The following is an 18,380-nucleotide window of genomic DNA, read 5'->3' as shown; positions in this document are numbered from 1 at the left end:
TTCTTAGCAATGCATATTACTATCAAAAATTAAAGGTTTGATATATTTATGGTAGGAAATGTTTACAAAATATCTTAACGGAAACATGATCTTTTACTTAATATCCTAATGATTTTTGGCATAAAAAAAAAAATCAAAACGTTTTTGACCACCGTTTTTTTTTTTTTTTTTGGGGGGGGGGGTATGTGCTACAAATATACCCAAGCAACTTAAGACTGGTTTTGTTCTGCAGGGTCACATGTTTAATGTGTTTGATGGACTGCAACATATTTTTACTGTAAATCGCGAACAGTGGTAGTACTATATACTGCAGTTATACGGTATGTTTCGTATAAAAAACCTAGGTACGGATTACAGAAAAAAAAAAAATAGCTACTGTAGTTACTGTTTTCTTGTCGAAATGTACAAATGATAGATCTATGAGAGGCTCTCATCCATTTGAACATTTGAACAGTTTTCCAGTTCTCGTCATGGTCATTCAAAGTGCACAGGATGATTAACTGCTTCATATTTCATCAGGAACTATGTTCTTTGGCTCTCTCATTCATTTTCCTCTTCTTCCTCTCTGCCTTTTTCAAAGCACATAATCACCTGTGGCTCATATTTGTGTTATCCTGGGGTTATGATTGTTGTGTCATTAGTTTTGCTAATTAATGTTTACTTGTGGTTAAAAGTGTTCACATTGTGATGGCTTGAGTTAAACCAGTGCAAAATGAGGGCATTTTTATGTAGAGTTTTGCAAAAAAAAAGATTGGAAAAAAATTGAAACTTGAGGGAAAAAAAGGCTAAATGTGCTTATAGTTAAAAAAATAAAATAAAAAATTGTTTCGATAAATGAATGAATGGTTTGGGAAATTGGGCCAATGAATCAGTTCTAGTGTGTTAGCCATTGAGAAAAAAACTGTAAAGCATATTAAAACATTTCATTTAAGACTCCCAGTCTCCATTAGTTTCCATAAATATGATATAATATGACTGTCTCTGGAAAATTCTGCTGAGCGTTCTCCTGCACTTTTTACCATTTTTTTGTACAAGAAATAATTTCTCTTCAGTTAATGCGGTGTAGTATTAAAACTGTTGCCTCTGTATGTTTTCTCTTGTTTTAATTTACTTATTTATTAAATGAACACAGAATCATCAATCATGTGCAATTAAATTCAAATATAATGATTTATAAAAGAACTGTATTCCAAAGAACCCAAAGTACAATGATCATCTATTAAAAATAATGGTTTCATCAGACATTGACATCATGATGCTCCATCAGTATATAGCAAAAAGAAATACAAATACTTTGAAAACATCAAATTTTTGGACCAGAAACAAAAAAATCCTATTTTCCTAAAGGTTAAAGACTTTTAGTCCTGTTCGTAAAAGGCTAAGCAAATATCTTTACTGCAATTGCATTTATATTATTCATTTAGCAGAGTCCATCAATATATTGTAAGTCACTTTTTTTCCAAAGTGACTTACAAATGAGGAACATTGCAAGAAATTTGTCATTAGAGCCAACGATATTCATAATACAAAATGCCAAGTTTAAATTATATGTTAGTAGAAGTTATAGTAAGTTCCTTTGTTTATGGTTGTGATTTAGTTTAAGTGCTTGAGAAGAGATCTCAGACCAGAAGAAGGCTGTAACAGAGAGGGATGAAGGAACCCTTTAATACGTACTAGTGAGGACTCTGTACAATAATTCACCTCATCAACTCTGTGTTTGCAGACACAAACAGCTGTTTGTAATCCTAACTTATATCTGGACTTACATAAGATCAGACCTCAAAATTGTCCTCATTCAGTAGAATGTTTTTGAATAGACTTCTCTTCTATTTGTTTTTACCATTCACAAAACTGATACATAAGATCAGAACTCATTTTACATCTCACAAACTATTCTAGAATTGAGAACTAAGATACTTTGTTTTCTTTTAGTCGTCTTGTGTTTGTTCCACTCTGATAAACTCTGATGTGTAACGATGCTTTGCTCAGGTCATTAGAGGGAAAGGTTTCTGTGTGGGTATTTGTGAAAAAAAGATGTTTCTGATTAACTGCATTGGTCAGTCAGGCGTCTGAGCTGTTATTACTCAGTAAAGGCTGACTGGATTCAGCTGATTCTTCAGGTTTTGGACAATCCAGGATTATAAGTGGACTCTGATCACCTGCTCCAGGATTGAACAGAGGAACAACTGATCCAGAGAATCTGCTGCTGATGGTCAGGAGATGTTTATTCTCTGTGACGTTGTAAAACGACAGGATGACCCGTGATCATAATCTAACAGAACTCCCAGTCGTTCAGGGTCTCGGTGTCAGAGAGAGTTTTAACTGGTGGATCAGTTGTTGGTGTAAAAGCCACGAGGACCGTCTTGAACACAAGAACCAGTAACCCCTTGATGGAGTTAAAGAAGGTCTGTCTTGTAGTAAAGTTTCCATGTTTCACCACACAATTATCCAGAAGTTTTTGGGAGGACTAGTTTGAATGGTTTGTTTTTACCTCCCAATAGTGATGACCAGAGGAGAATCTTTGGGCTCCAAAAGCACATAATTCAAATGGAAATTCCTCTCCAGTGTGATGATAATCATTACTTTCCCTCAAGATTTTACAGTCTTTAGTGACCATCAGATCTGGATGTGAATGCTCACGGTCAATAGTGATCTCATCTGTGAGAAAAAAAAAATAAAACACAATATTTTTGTGTTTATAATATTAATAATATTAAAATGATATTTACACATATCTGCATATATAACTGAAATGATGCCTTACCTGCATGTTTCCTAAGTTCTTCTATATTTACGTCTCCCACAACTAAAATGAGAACAAACAATTTTAATATATGAATGTATAATTGAGAGATCTGCCACAACATTAAAACCCCTGACAGGTGAAGTGAATAACATTGATTATATTTTTGACAAGGGCCAAATGGTGATGGCTAGATGACTGGGTCAGAGCAGCTCCAAAGTGCCAAGTGTTGTGGGCTGTTCCTGGTATGCAGTGGTCAGATCCTACCAAAAGTGGTGCAAGGAAAGACAACCGGTGAACTGGAGTCAGGGTCATGGGCGTCCAACTGATGTACGTGGGGAGCAAAGACTGATCTGTCTAGTCCATTCATACAGGAGAGCTACTGGAGCTCAAATTGATGAAAAACTCAATGGTGTCAATAGTTCAAAGGTTTCAGAACACAGTGTTCATGTTTTATATCTGGTGGATGGACAGATATATATTTGTCATTTAACTAGGGAAGAGGAAGTCACCTCGGAGGCGGCGGTGTTCTGCTGGGAAACCTTGGGTTGTTAGCATGGACTCACTAGCTTTAACGTTAGCTAGTTTTAGCCAGAGATGCCTTGCTGAAGCACAAGATTCATTAAACTTTCTGCTTGAGCAGATGAAAACGAACTTAATGAGAGTAAGACAGCCAGAAAATTATTGTTTTCGTCTTCATTGGGGTTAAATGTTTTTTGGTTTTTTATGCTTGGTTGGGGTTATTTTGTTATGTTATGTTTTGGTTTTTTGTGTTTGGGTTTAGTAAATTGGAATGAAATTAATGTATTGATAATCCTCTCATGGTACCTGGGTTCAATGGGCACACCATTTTTGAGAGCTTTGGATCTTTCAATGTTTCTCTATGGGGCTGAAATCTAAAGATGTCCAAGTTCCAGGTCCCCACACAACTCATACTCAACTGCCATTGGCTCATCTGCGTTTGAGAGGAGGGGCTTAGCGATAGGTCAACTGAGCAACTAATCCCATCCATGGAGACTCCACTAAAGCCCTGCATGGGCCTCAAATGTTTAGCGCCTTTATTGTTTGTTAAATTCAAGTTTTTGTTTTTTAAAGTGACGACCAGGCGGTCAAAGGCCGACAGCAAGTTTCTTGATTTTTTTTCAATATTATTTTTTTTTATTCGTCACATACACCATTATATAGAGAATATATAACCAGCAGTGAAATGTGAGTTGACAACGTTTGATCAATTTAGCCTCTCAAATCAACACTTGACTTGCCTTCAATAAAATCCATAGATATAAAACACTTGTTAATTTACTCAATGTTAATTTAAACCTTTATCACCACCACCACAGTAAAAAGGCATTTTTGACAAGCTGAGTTATAGGCTGTTCTGCAGCTCACAATAGCGGGTGGAAAAACTAACGGGCTATACAATCTAAACCAATTTTTTTTTTTAAAAACATGCAGGTTGTCTTACCTTACACCTAGACTATGCATAAAAAGAATCAAGACATCACCACAGGATGGGCCTATTCTTATTTTTTTTAAGATTTCGTAAAAGATTAATAAACAAGTCCAATCCCAAAAGAAAAGCGCGAGAACTGGTATTTTCCCCTGAAAAAAGTGGAAACAACCTAAAATATGCCATTATTTTTGCTCAGATAAGAGTAATACATAATTCTTCACCCTGTTAAGGGTCTACTTTTATTTGTGTAATAACAAAACATTGTGTTTTCTGCCGTCTCAGTTTCTGTGAACTGGAGTGCGTCACAAAAGTGAATCGAAACATAGCGTATAGGGTGCTTGCCTCACTGACATGAGAAATATATCTATAGAGATATCGAAATGTCTACTTTGAAATTAACAGATTCAAATCGAAAACAAATGCTCTCTGATTATGGTGTGATAGCATCGTCAGCTTCATCTTTGCAGCTGACATTGACTCAGAAAACACTTGTTTATTAATAAATAATTAAAATATCTCCTTATTTTTTTCCTCTGACATATTCATAGTCATTACTTTTGCCAGTGCTCTGTGGCAAGCCTTATGCCTGCCCTTGAATGCAGAATGGGTTTGGCTATATTAAAAAAGCTCATTATGGCTTATATTCAAGAAATTAAAGTTGGCTTAAATTAACAAGTACTAGTTGACTAATCTGTAGTCGGGGGCAGCCCTAGTTTTAACCCAGCCGTCCTTTCTTTTAGAACTCTTCCAGCTGTGCTGAAGGCATGCTCGCTGCTGCTGCTGCTGGTGCTGGCGGGGACTCTGTGTACGCCAGTCTTGACAGTCATGGTAGCATGGTCTCATGTTGTTTCCAGCAGCGCAGCACATCTTTTCCATCACCGTAACTGACAGATGTCTAAAATATAAAAAGGAGAAGCCAAAAACAGACCCGACGCCCAGCCCATCTGAGATGTGACCTGGAAATTGGCCCAAAATAAGATTGGGGTGTAAATAAGTGAAGCTGAAATGCAAGGCTCTAGGCCCCATCTCGCAACTTTAAAGATCTGCTGCTGAAGTCTTGGTGCCAGAGACCACAGGACACATTCAGATGTTATGTAAAAGGCCATGCCTTGATGCATCCGAGCTGCTTTGGCAGGATGTACGTGCATACTACTACACAATATTAGGCAGGTGCTTTTGATATTGTAGCTGATCAGTGTACAATGAGCAAATTAGTTTATGCATTTCACATTTTATTATATTCACAATCTTATCTAATAGACATTTATAAGAAATTGTGTCTGTAATAATTTGAAAAATAAACAGTGACACTGAAAATCTGGGATACAAACTTCTTTATATAATCTATACTTGGAAATGAAAAAAATCCTATACTTTTTAAATTTTGCTTCCATTAAAGCACAAGATGCTCTTCAATAAATGTATTTATGAAAGATGATGTATAATTGGAAAAAAATTGAATCCGAAACAGAAACATTTTACTAGTGCTCTCAGACTTCTGGACGTCACTGCACTGTGATATAAAAGTGAACCAAGCTATAGTGCTAATTAATTTTTAATGTGTTTGTGGCTAGTAACAATTACTGGTTCACCTCAGCAATTACAGTCACAACAACAAACAACTTCTCCAAATACCTTTGTTTTCCGGTTTGCCCATAGTTCCCTCCTCACAATCTAAAATGACAGAAAATATCATTGGAGAGGTTAATTATCAATCTACTTTACAAATACTCCAAGGGCTTTGAACTGTAAAAAAAAAAAAAACAATAAAAATAAATTACACTTAACCCGTTCAGACAGAGAGACAGATTTTCTTCTTTTTCTTCTTTATATTTACTTCTATTGCCATGAATGTGTAACAAACTATCCACTGGGTTCTAATTTATTAGGCTCAGGGTCAAAGGTCATTTCTGAGGTTGGCATTACACATTATGGGAGTCCAACTCATTTGTGTACAAGTATTTTGTTAGTTCATTCTGTCAATCCAGTAAAAAGTAGTTATCCATTTTATGTGCATCAGTTGCCATAAAAACATACATTTCTTCCAGATCAGGTGACATACAGATAAGATTGGTTTGAAACAATGTGTCTTTATCACGTAAGTCAGTTATCAGTGCTTGTTGAGGTTATGAATTCTACAGTCACAGACACAGAATGATTTCCATCATACCTGCCATGTGATTTGGTGTTACTCTGTTACGCACTCTGAGTACTGTTTAACCACTTTATTTTATGCATATGCATCATGGATTATGTGCAAATCTACCTGTTAGTTTCTCTCTGTATTTGTAAAGGATCAGCCCAACCAAACCCAGAAGAACCGAAATGAGAAGGGTGAGGAAAAGAGCCTTCCATGGACCTGATGAATCTAAGAAACAGAAGCAAGATGAATCTAAACACCTTAAAAAAAAATTAAAGTAGAAAAATAATATTTAACATTCGCATTTTGCGTTTGAAATAAGATAGTCCAAGAGAATAATATAATGGATGTGATTTGCATGGATTTGATTGCATGGTGAAACATCTCTCTATGAAGGGTGGTTGATAAATAAGGGACTGATGATGTCAAAGAAAACTTTGTCAGGAACAATAAGACTAGGAAAAATAACTACTTAAAAAAGTGAATTGATTTATAATAAAATATATTCATAACTAATTATTTGCACAAAATATAAATAAAAATACTCAAGTTAAGGTTACAGAAAAAAACATTTACATGTGGACAACATTCCCAGGGCTGAAGTTCAAGCAAGCTTGTTCACTTTGTATGTGATAACTACAAATATTCGTTTGAGGCTCAAGTGTAAGTGAAAATGTTCTCTAACCTGAATAGATGGCCTGTATGTGAACCCTACTTTCTTTCAACTCTCCACTTCTGAGGGACAGTGAACATGAGACCAGTTTAGCGTCTGAGAGAGAGACGGCCGTCCAGCTGTGGACAGAGAACATCTTATCTGCTCCACGACTGTGAGACGTTCCTCCAGGACGGAGAGCCCTTCCGTTATCTGACGTCCACTTGATACTGGGCTTTGGATGCCAACCGCTGGACCTGCAGCTGATGTTCACGCGCCCATCATCTAGAGGCTCTGGAGACAGGACAGGAGTAGATCCTAAAGCTAATGAGAGGAGGAGAGACAGACGCTTAGATCTTCTCCAGGCACAAAGAGTCAAAGACAAAAGGAGCTGTTTAGAAGAACTTATAATAAGTCCTCTATAATTTTCTATTCTAATATATAGATAGATATATTCTAATATTAAATTACATTGCATTCTACCGCAAGCACACGTGAATGCAGCACTACAACAGCTGGCTGATCAGATTGCAGACACAGAGCAACAACACCTGGACTCTGTAATAATCATTCTCTGTGACTTTAATCAAGCAAATCTGTCATGTGAACAGCCAAAATACAGACAGATACACCACAATAAACAAAGCATGCATTACAAGCCTGTTTCGACTGCACTGACTGGAGTGTTTTTGAAGCTGTTGCCACTGATCAGGATGAGCTCACAGATTCTGTAACATCGTATATCAGTTTCTGAGGGATATGTGCATTCCTATCAGAACTTATTTAACATACATGCATGGTTCACTGCAAAACTTAGCTTCGTCAGGCCAAAGACGATGTCTTCAGGAGTGGGGACAGAGTCTTGTACAATCAGGCCTGGAACGCACTGACAAAGGAGATCAGAGTGGCTAAGAAGAGCAACGCTAAAAATGTGGAAAACCAGTTTTCAGGCAACGACCCTGCTTCAGTGTGGAAATGCCTGAAAGACACTAGAAACTACAAGACTCCATCCCCAGCACTTTGGAGACCTGAATGAGTTTTACTGCAGGTTTGAAACTCCCGGTTTCATACCCCACATCTGTTCTGACCATCTCTCTACACAGCCATCAGCACCTCCAGCAACCCTTACCCCCACTCCCCTCTTGCACCTCAGTGAAGGTGATGTGCATCAGGTCTTCAGGAAGCAGAAGAGTGGAAAAGCACAGGGTCCAGATGGTGTTACCCCAGCCTTTCTGAAAACCTGTGCTGACCAGCTGGCCTCCATCTTATCACAGATCTTCAACAGATCACTGGAGCTGTGCAAAGTCCCTGCCAGCTTCAAACGCTCCACCATCATCCCCATGGAGCGTGTTGGCATATTTGAAGGACATTACTGGACCCTTACTGGACACCCTGCAGTTTGCCTACAGAGCAAACAGGTCCGTGGATGATGCAATTAGCATGGGACTGCACTTCATCCTGCAACATCTGGACAAATCAGGGACTTATGTGAGGAACCTGTTTGTGGACTTTAGTTTGGCTTTCAACACCATCATCCCAACAGCCCTCCAGACCAAACTAACCCAGCTCTCTGTCACTAGCTCTATCTGTCAGTGGAAAACCAGCTTTCTGACAGATAGGCAACGGCTAGTGAGACTGGGGAAATACATGTCAGACAGCTGCTCCACCAACACTGGTGCCCCTCAGGGATGTGTTCTCTCCCCACTGCTCCTCTCCCTGTACACCATTGACTGCACCTCAAAAGAACCCTCTGTCAAGCTCCTGAAGTTTGCAGACAACACTACAATCATCTGCCTCATCCATGACAGTGACGAGTCTGCTTACAGACAAGAGGTTAAATAGCTGGCTGTCTGGTGCAGTCTTAAAAACCTGGAGTTGAACACAATCAAAACAGTGGAGATGATAGTGGACTTCAGGAGAAACCCCCCTGCTCTCCCTCCACTCACCAGCACTGTGACTGCAGTGGAGTCATTCAGATTCCTGGGCACCACCATCTCTCAGGACCTGAAATGGAACAATCACATAGACTCCATTGTCAAGAAGGCCCAGCAGAGGTTGTACTTCCTTTGCCAACTGAGAAAATTCGACCTGCCACAGGAGCTGCTCACACAGTTCTCAGCCATCATTGAGTCTCTCCTGTGCACGCAGTAACATTTACATTTAGTCATTTTGCAGACACTTTTAACCAAAGCGACTTACAATTGGGGGATGCATAAAGTGATTCTTCTTTAAGAGGCAAAAAGACACAGGAAATGCGTGTAATACCAAGTTTTAGGCATTGTTCAAATAAGTACAAGCTAGAAAAAGTAGTAGTAAATAAAGAGAAAGATGATTTTTAACCCCTTTGCGTTCAAGGATCATCAGCGATCCCAGATTATTGTTGTTTCACTTTACACAGCTTTCTATTTCTATTTTCCACTGATTTACGCGATCTGATGAAAATTAGCCTCTCCCAGCGCTGTCTCTGTGTGTGTATTTCTCCGTGTTCATGCTGTGACTCAGACAATCTCTGATTCGTCCTTCGTCTTGTCAATCGTTTGTGTCTCATAACAAGACAACATCGCATCGTATCCCATGTTTCCTTCACTCTTCCACGTTGATATCTGACCACAACAAGTGATGTGACATACAGCCAAGTATGGTGACCCATACTCAGAATTCGTGCTCTGTATTAACCCATCCAAAGTGCGCACACACACCGTGAACACACAAACACCATGAACACACACCCGGAGCAGTGGGCAGCCATTTATGCTGTGGCGCCCCGGGAGCAGTTGGGGTTTCGGTGCCTTGCTCAAGGGCACCTCGTGGTATTGCCGGCCCGAGACTCGAACCCACAACCTTAGGGTTAGGAGTCAAACTATCTAACCATTAGGCCACAACTTCCCCTACACGACATCCCCAACACAGAGAAACCTCTGTACCCACGAAATATCCAAATAATAAACACACTATTACGATAGTATATGGTTTGTATGTGATTTTCTTGAGCTTTGGGGCATTTATATAATAATAATTATTTTGCACATATGTAATGCTAATTTGCCAACTCTCTAACCATTAGGCCACAGCTCCCCCCTTTATTAAGTATACTCAAGTAAAGTTCAAGTATGTTTTAAAGTATACTTTATGTAGCAAGTATACAAATATCAGTGTTCTAGTAGTATACTTGTAAGTGTACTGTTTCAATACTCCTTGGGACTAAATTGGCCAACTTTCCAGTATATAAAAGTATACCTTTAAGTATAACAGTAGCAAACTTTGAGTACACAACTAGTTTACCTCTATGTTTGTAATTTGTACTGCAATTATACTAAAAGTGAACTTATAGGCATACTGATAGTTTACTAATTAAATACTTTGTTCACTTTGAAGTATACTCTCAATAAACTACTAGTTTAGTAGTTTTATACTGCAAGTATACTCATAAGTTTTCTTTAAGTGAACTTTACATAAGTATACTACTATGTCCCTATTTAGGTTTTAATTTGTATATATATATATATATATATATATATATATATATATATATATATATATAGTTATAGTTATATGAATATCTGAACATACAAAACATCCAAAGAATGAACAGGGTATCTGCTTGTAAACAAAAACATTTTATTAATGTGTCTGAGTGTCATAAAAAATAAAGAAATAACATTTTGACCAAAAAGCTGAAAAAATACTATGAATTGGATTCAGAATGATAATCAAAATGTAGATGGAGTCGATCAACACCCCAAAGCTTGACTGTAATTATTACCTCTTCATCGGTCGACATTTTATTCTATAACGTTACAGTTTTGATGCTGTTTCATGTCAGATGATTGTGTTAGATTACATGTGTTAGTATCTGTTGTTTCTTTTTCATCTTTACTTGTGTTTTTTTGGAAATTCTGTACAGAAGATGTGTACTAGTGCCTTCTACCATATAGCAATGAAAACACGGATTCTAGGAGCACAAGTATAGCTCAAATATATTTAGACTTTTTGTAAGTATGTCAAGTATACTTAAATGTCCTTTTAAGTGTATTTCTGAGGAGTACATAAAGCCCATTTCTGAGAAGTACATAAAAAGTAAACTAAAAGCATACTTTCCCATTTTAAGTTTAAAAGAAATATACTAATAGCACACTTGTATAAACTTCTTTTTCGTAAGGGGCGCTTTCTGCTGTCTCGGTCATGTGAACTTGAGCATGAAACTTCAAAACTATCTATAGAGAGAGAAATGTCTACTTTAAAATGAAAAAGAAATTAAAATACAAAACGTGTGTGTTAGCATGGATGATTTACATGAAATTTAATGAGTGTGCAATGCACAATGTGCATTGTTCAAGATGGCTTTCCGTTCAATAAAATAACAAAAAACTACATTTTGGATTTTTATTCAACTGGGCATGCAGTGATCTGTACTGTTTTTTTTTTTAACTGTTACTGACAGATTCCAGCCCAGAAAAATACAACATGGGGGTGGGAGGGAACGGGAGCCATCCTTCCGGGATTGGGACGGGACGGGATTTCCCCCCAGTTTTTTTGTGGGATTGGGACGGGACAGGATTTTTTTTTTTTTTTGCAGGAGTGGGACGGGAGAGATTTGAAAATCCACTCCTGTGTCACCCTCTATTAAAGAGTCAAGAAGTTACCATTTAAAGTATAACAGCAAATGTATTTTACCGATATATCTGTTACACTTTATGTCCACTTTAGGCATTATACTAACTGTAAGTAATTTGCAACTATATGTCAACCAACTCTCATTATTAGACTAGTAGTAATAAGTCAACTACTAGCAGTATTAGTAGACTGTTAGGGTTAGTAAAATAAGTTGACATGCAGTTGCAAATTTAATTATTGCCAGCAGAATGTCTAAAGTGGACTGTCAGTTCATTTGCCTGAACTACTGTTTTAATGAGATGTAAATCCTTAGAAAATGGCTACTCACCCATGATTTTGAGTACCACCTCTTCACTCCGATATACATTTTCTCCACTCACATAACAGTGAAATGAATCTTCATCCTGAATTGTGAGTCTCTCCAGCCGTAGAGAGACGTCTCCATCCTTCAGTCCACCAGACTGATCTGACCGGAGAGTCAAAGAGCTTCGGTTCCTGTATGATTCCTCCTGGATTTCCTGGATCTTTCCATGATTATAGAGGAGAACAGGGTTGCTGAACTGATTGTGACGGTACCAGCGGATCTCCAGAGCTTCAGCGTTCTCAGGAGGAGAGATCCAGCAGGGAAGAATCACTGTGGATCCCACATGAGCCACTACAGGATCAGGAGGAACCACTATAGTGAACGACACTGAGAGACACAGAAATACACTGAAATAAATATACAGTGCATTAACCACACTGCGTGTGAACAGAGCTGTGTACAGATAAAGAAACACAGACAACAGAGCAAACAGAGAGTAGCATCCAGTTATTTGAGATTAAGAATGTCTAGGAAGTACATACATGTAATTAGTGTCATATTAAACACTCAATGCTCCTTTACACTTAAGGAAGGTTAAGGAAAACAGTCTGAAACCATGGTATAATGAGCACACTCGCACCCTAAAGAGAGCAGCCTGGAAAATGGAGCGCAGCTGGAGGAAAACAAAACTAGAGGTATTTCGTATTGCTTGGCAAGAAAGTAACCTATCCTACAGAAAAGCATTAAAAACTGCTAGATCTCATTACTTTTAGTCTCTTTTAGAAGAAAACAAACATAACCCCAGGTATTCATTCAATACAGTGGCTAAATTAACGAAAAAATAAAGCATCAACAAGTGTTGACATTTCCCAACATCACAGCAGTAATAATTTTATGAACTACTTTACTTCTAAGATCAATACTATTAGAGATAAAATTGTAACCATGCAGCTGTCAGCTACAGTATCGCATCAGACAGTGCACTATAGATCCCCTGAGGAACAGTTCTACTCATTCTGTAATATAGGAGAGGAAGAATTGTATAAACTTGTTAAATCATCTAAACCAACAACATGTTAGACCCTATTCTATCTAAGCTCCTAAAAGAGGTGCTTCCAGAAGTCATAGATTAGATTAGATTCAACTTTATTGTCATTGCACATGTAAGGTACAAGGCAACGAAATGCAGTTAGCATCTAACCAGAAGTGCAATAAGCAGTAAGTAAAGAATATACAAGGTCTACAATATGTTACAAATGTACAATAAATATACAGATAAGGCAGTATTATGGACATAATTTACAGATTTTTAAATACTAGCAGCATGATATACAGATAGGTGTACTATGAAGCGCCTCCCAGAGGGCAGGAGGTTAAACAATCTGTGGTCAGGGTGAGAGGAGTCCTTAAGAATGCTGCGAGCTCGACGTAGACAGCGTTTCCTCTGGATGTCCTTAATAGCAGGAAGTGGTGTCCCTGTGATGCGTTGGGCAGTTTTCACCACCCTCTGCAGTGCCTTGCGGTCAGCAACTGAGCAATTCCCGTACCAGACTGTGATACAACTGGTCAGGATGCTCTCGATCGCACACTTGTAAAAGTTCACCAGGATGGCTGAAGACAGCTGGTTCTTCTTTAGTGTCCTGAGGAAGAAGAGGCGCTGGTGAGCCTTCTTGACCAGGCTGGAGGTGTTTGTAGTCCAGGACAGGTCCTCCGAGATGGTGGTTCCCAGGAACTTAAAGCTGGAGACACGTTCAACAACCATCCCGTTAATGTGGATGGGGTCGTGCGTGCTTCCTTTCTTCTTCCTGAAGTCCACAATGAGCTCCTTTGTCTTGCTGGTGTTAAGGAGCAGGTTATTGTCAGTGCACCATGCGGCCAGCTGCTGTACCTCTTCCCTGTAGGCATTCTCATCGTTGTCTCTGATGAGGCCAATCACCGTGGTGTCACCTGCAAACTTAATGATGGAGTTTGATCCATGCACAGGCTTGCAGTCGTGGGTGTGGAGGGAGTAGAGGAATGGTCTCATCACACAGCCCTGTGGTACGCCGGTGTTGAGTGTGATGGTGATGGAGCAGGTGTGGCCTGACCTAACATGCTGAGGTCTGTTGGTCAGAAAGTCCATAATCCAGTTGCAGAGGGAGGTGTTAATGTTCATGTCTCCAAGTTTTGTGGTCAGCTTGGAGGGAATGATGGTGTTAAATGCTGAGCTGAAGTCAACAAACAACATCCGTACATATGTGTTGATATTGTCCAAGTGTGTGAGTGCAGAGTGCAGCACTGTGCATACTGCATCCTCTGTGCTCCTATTTTTACGGTAGGCAAATTGGTGTGGGTCCAGTGTGGGTGGGAGGCAGTCCTTGAGGTGTGCTAGAACCAGTTGCTCAAAGCAATTCATAATGATGGGTGTGAGTGCTATGGGGCGGTAGTCATTTAAGCACATCGGGGAGGAGTGTTTCGGTATTGGCACAATGGATGTGGACTTAAAGCATGTTGGCATAGTTGCTTGGGTGAGGGACAGGTTGAAAATGTCTGTGAAGACCCCTGCAAGCTGCTCTGCACATGCCCTAAGCACACGTCCAGGAATGCCGTCCGGGCCAGCAGCTTTGCGTGTGTTGATCCGGCTCAGTGCAGTGTGGACATCTGTGGAGGTGAATTTGAGGGGTTGGTGGTTTGCTGAGTGTGTGATTTTGGTGGCCGTCTCCTTGCTGTCGCTGTTGAAGCGAGCATAAATGTAATTTAGCTCGTTAAGGAAGGAGACGTCTGTGATCGTTGGAGCGGAGTTGCTTGACTTGTAGTCACTGATGACCTGGATGCCCTGCCACATGCAGTGTGTTCCTCTACCTTTAGCTTGTAGCAGTACTTGGCCTTTTTGATGCCCCTTTTCAGGTTAGCCCTGGATTTGCTGTAGGCTTGAGCATCATCTGACCTGAAGTCGCACCTCCTTGTTCATCCATGGCTTCTAATTAGGGTATGTTGTGATCTGTTTTTCTGTTGTAACACTGTCAATGGTGGTGTTGATGTAATCCAGTACAGAGGAGGTATAGATATCAATGTCCGTGTGAGAGCCACAGGCAGCCTGGGAAGCAAACATACTCCAGTCTGTGTATTGAAATCTGTCCTGAAGCAAAGCTCCAGTTGGCCACACTTTGATGGTCCTCACTGATGGCTTCACACGGTTGATGAGGGGTGAATACTTAGGGGTGAGAAACAAAGAAAGGTTATCAGACTGTCCAAGGTGGGGGAGGGGGGTCGCGATGTAAGCTCCATCAATGTTTGTGTAAACATGATCCAAAGTTTTGTCTCCTCTGGTGTGGCAGGAAACACGCTGATGGAATTTGGGGAGCACTTTCTTTAATTTGGAGTGATTAAAATCACCCGCGATTTTAAAAGCAGCCTTCGGGTGAGCAGTCTGTTGTTTACTAATGGCCGCATGCAGTTTGTTCAAAGCAAGCTTGGCATTAGCATCCGGTGGAATATAGACTGCTGTTATAATGGTGGAAGTGAACTCCCGTGGCAGATAAAAAGGTCTACATTTAACCATGAGAAACTCTAGGTTAGCTGAGCAGTGTCTTCCAACAATGACAGTGTTCGTACACCAAGCTTTCTTGACATAAATGCACAATCCACCACCTCTTGTTTTGCCGGAATCATCTGCCATTCTATGTGCCCGGAGCGTGTAGCGTCCGGCTAGCTCAATAGCATTATTGGGTACGTGGCTGTGTAGCCATGTTTCTTCTGAAACAAACCCACCGGTTCAAAAACTCATCACAGTTTGGCCAGATGATGCTACCTCAACACTACAGGACTGCTTTCAGTGCACAGACTGGAACATGTTTAAAGAGCCAGCCACCTACAACAGCCACACAGACCTGCAGGTGTACACTGAAACTGTGAGTGCTTATATTAAAAAGTGCATTGATGATGCGTCAGTCACCAAGGCCATCACCACACGTGCAAACCAGAAGCTGTGGATGACAGCAGACGTCTGTGGGCTGCTAAAGACCAGAGATGAAGCATTCAGATCAGGAGATAAAGCAGCCCTCAAAACAGCAAGAGCCAATCTGTCCTGTGGCATCAAAAAATTTTATTCACGGTTTGAAATGCAGAATGACACACCTGCACAAAAACTGCCCATACCTCCCAACGACCAGGTGCTCTGTCTGTCTCCAGCTGACATAAGGAAGATCCTGTCTAGGATTAACCCACCAAGGTTGCGGGTCCTGGCGACATACCTGGCCTTGTACTGAAAGACTGTGCGGCACAGCTGACAGATGTCCTAACAGATGTCTCACATCCACAACAATCAAACCGGTACCAAAGAAATCACCTGTGTCCTGTCTAAATGACTACCGTCCCATAGCGCTGAATCCAATCATGATGAAGTGCTTTGAGAGGTTAGTCATGCACAACATCAAAACCAGCCTCCCCAATACACTCAATCCGCTCCAGTTTGCATACCGTCCAAACCGCTTTACAGACGATGCAATTTCCTCCACCCTCCACCTGGCTCTTACCCACCTAGAAAATAAAGACTCCTATGTCAGAATGCTGTTGATCGACTTCAGCTCAGCATTTCAACACAATAATCCCACAACAGCTCATCAACAAACTAAACCTGCTGGGCCTAAATACCTCCCTCTGTAATTGGATCCTGGACTTTCTAACTGGAAGCCCTCAGTCAGTCCGTGTCAGCCACAACACCTCGAGCACTACCACACTACACACAGGTGCCCCACAAGGCTGTGTGCTCAGCCCGCTGCTCTTCACGCTGCTGACCCACGACTGCACTGCCAAGTTCAGCTCCAACCACATCATCAAGTTTGCAGATGACACAACTGTGGTAGGTCTCATCAGCAACAGCGCTGAAATGCACTACAGAGGGGAAGTGGCACAGCTGGCTGAATGGTGTGGCACTAACAACCTGTCCCTCAGTGTGGAGAAGACAAAGGAGGTTGTGATGGACTTCAGGACAAACTCCGTTGACCACCCCCCACTGACCATCGACAGCTCAACTGTGGAGAGAGTCAGCAGCAATAAATTCCTGGGGGTGCACAATACAGAGGATCTGAAAACAGCAAGTCTCCCCCCACCCATCCTCACCACATCCTACAGGGGAACCATTGAGAGCGTGCTGACCAGCTGCATCACTGTCTGGTACGGAACTGTAGTGCAGCAGATCGCAAGACCCTCCAGCGGACAGTAAACACAGCTGCAAAGATCATCGGTGCCCCTCTCCCCTCCATCCTGGACATTTTCCTTACATGATGCTCCAGCAAAGCCAACAGTATCGTGAAGGACCCCACCCATCCCTCCCACAGTCTCTTCCAGCTCCTACCATCAGGAAGATGGTACCGGAGCATCAGAGCCCGCTCTGCTGGACTGCTCAACAGCTTTTTCCCCCAGGCTGTGAGAGCCCTGAACTCAAATCACCCCGGCCTCCTCTGAAACCTCCCACAAACACCCCCAACCTTACCACATCACAGAAAAACTGTCTGAAACATGCTTTTTTGTGTGCAATTTTTCTCTATGTGCACTAGAAACTTTTCACACACACTGCTGTATGTACAAACCCGATTCCAAAAAAGTTGGGACACTGTACAAATTGTGAGTAAAAAAGGAATGTAATAATTTACAAATCTAATAAACTTATATTTTATTCACAATAGAATATAGATAACATATCAAATGTTGAAAGTGAGACATTTTGAAATGTCCTGCCAAATATTGGCTCATTTTGGATTTCATGAGAGCTACACATTACAAAAAAGTTGGGACAGGTAGCAATAAGAGGCCGGAAAAGTTAAATGTACATATAAGGAACAGCTGGAGGACCAATTTGCAACTTATTAGGTCAATTGGCAACATGATTGGGTATAAAAAGAGCCTCTCAGAGTGGCAGTGTCTCTCAGAAGTCAAGATGGGCAGAGGATCACCAATTCCTCCCCAATGCTGCGGCGGAAAAATAGTGGAGCAATTTCAGAAAGGAGTTTCTCAGAGAAAAATTGCAAAGAGTTTGAAGTTATCATCATTTACAGTGCATAATATCATCCAAAGATTCAGAGAATCTGGAACAATCTCTGTTTATAAGGGTCAAGGCCGGAAAACCATACTGGATGCCCATTATCTTCGGGCCCTTAGACGGCACTGCATCACATACAGGAATGCTACTGTAATGGAAATCAGAACATGGGCTCAGGAATACTTCCAGAAAACATTGTCAGTGAACACAATCCACCGTGTCATTCACCGTCGCCGGCTAAAACTCTATAGGTCAAAAAAGAAGCCATATCTAAACATGATCCAGAAGCGCAGGCATTTTCTCTGGGCCAAGGCTCATTTAAAATGGACTGTGGCAAAGTGTAAAAACTGTTCTGTGGTCAGACGGATCAAAAATTTGAAGTTCTTTTTGGAAAACTGGGACACCATGTCATCCGGACTAAAGAGGACAAGGACAACCCAAGTAGTTATCAGCGC

General features: G+C 40.6%; 2 pseudogenes; both read right to left on the bottom strand.

Moving 5' to 3' along the window:
- The window catches only part of LOC122145541, a 67,752-nt pseudogene that overhangs the window by 18,585 nt on the left and 30,787 nt on the right, over nucleotides 1-18,380 (bottom strand).
- Nucleotides 1,899-18,380, bottom strand: part of LOC109091230 — a 132,114-nt pseudogene continuing 115,632 nt past the window's right edge.

The sequence above is a fragment of the Cyprinus carpio genome, chromosome A7, assembly GCF_018340385.1.
Source record: "Cyprinus carpio isolate SPL01 chromosome A7, ASM1834038v1, whole genome shotgun sequence".
Taxonomy (NCBI): domain Eukaryota; kingdom Metazoa; phylum Chordata; class Actinopteri; order Cypriniformes; family Cyprinidae; genus Cyprinus; species Cyprinus carpio.
Note: the sequence above shows the minus strand (reverse complement) of the source record. Positions and strands in the feature narration are given on the sequence as shown.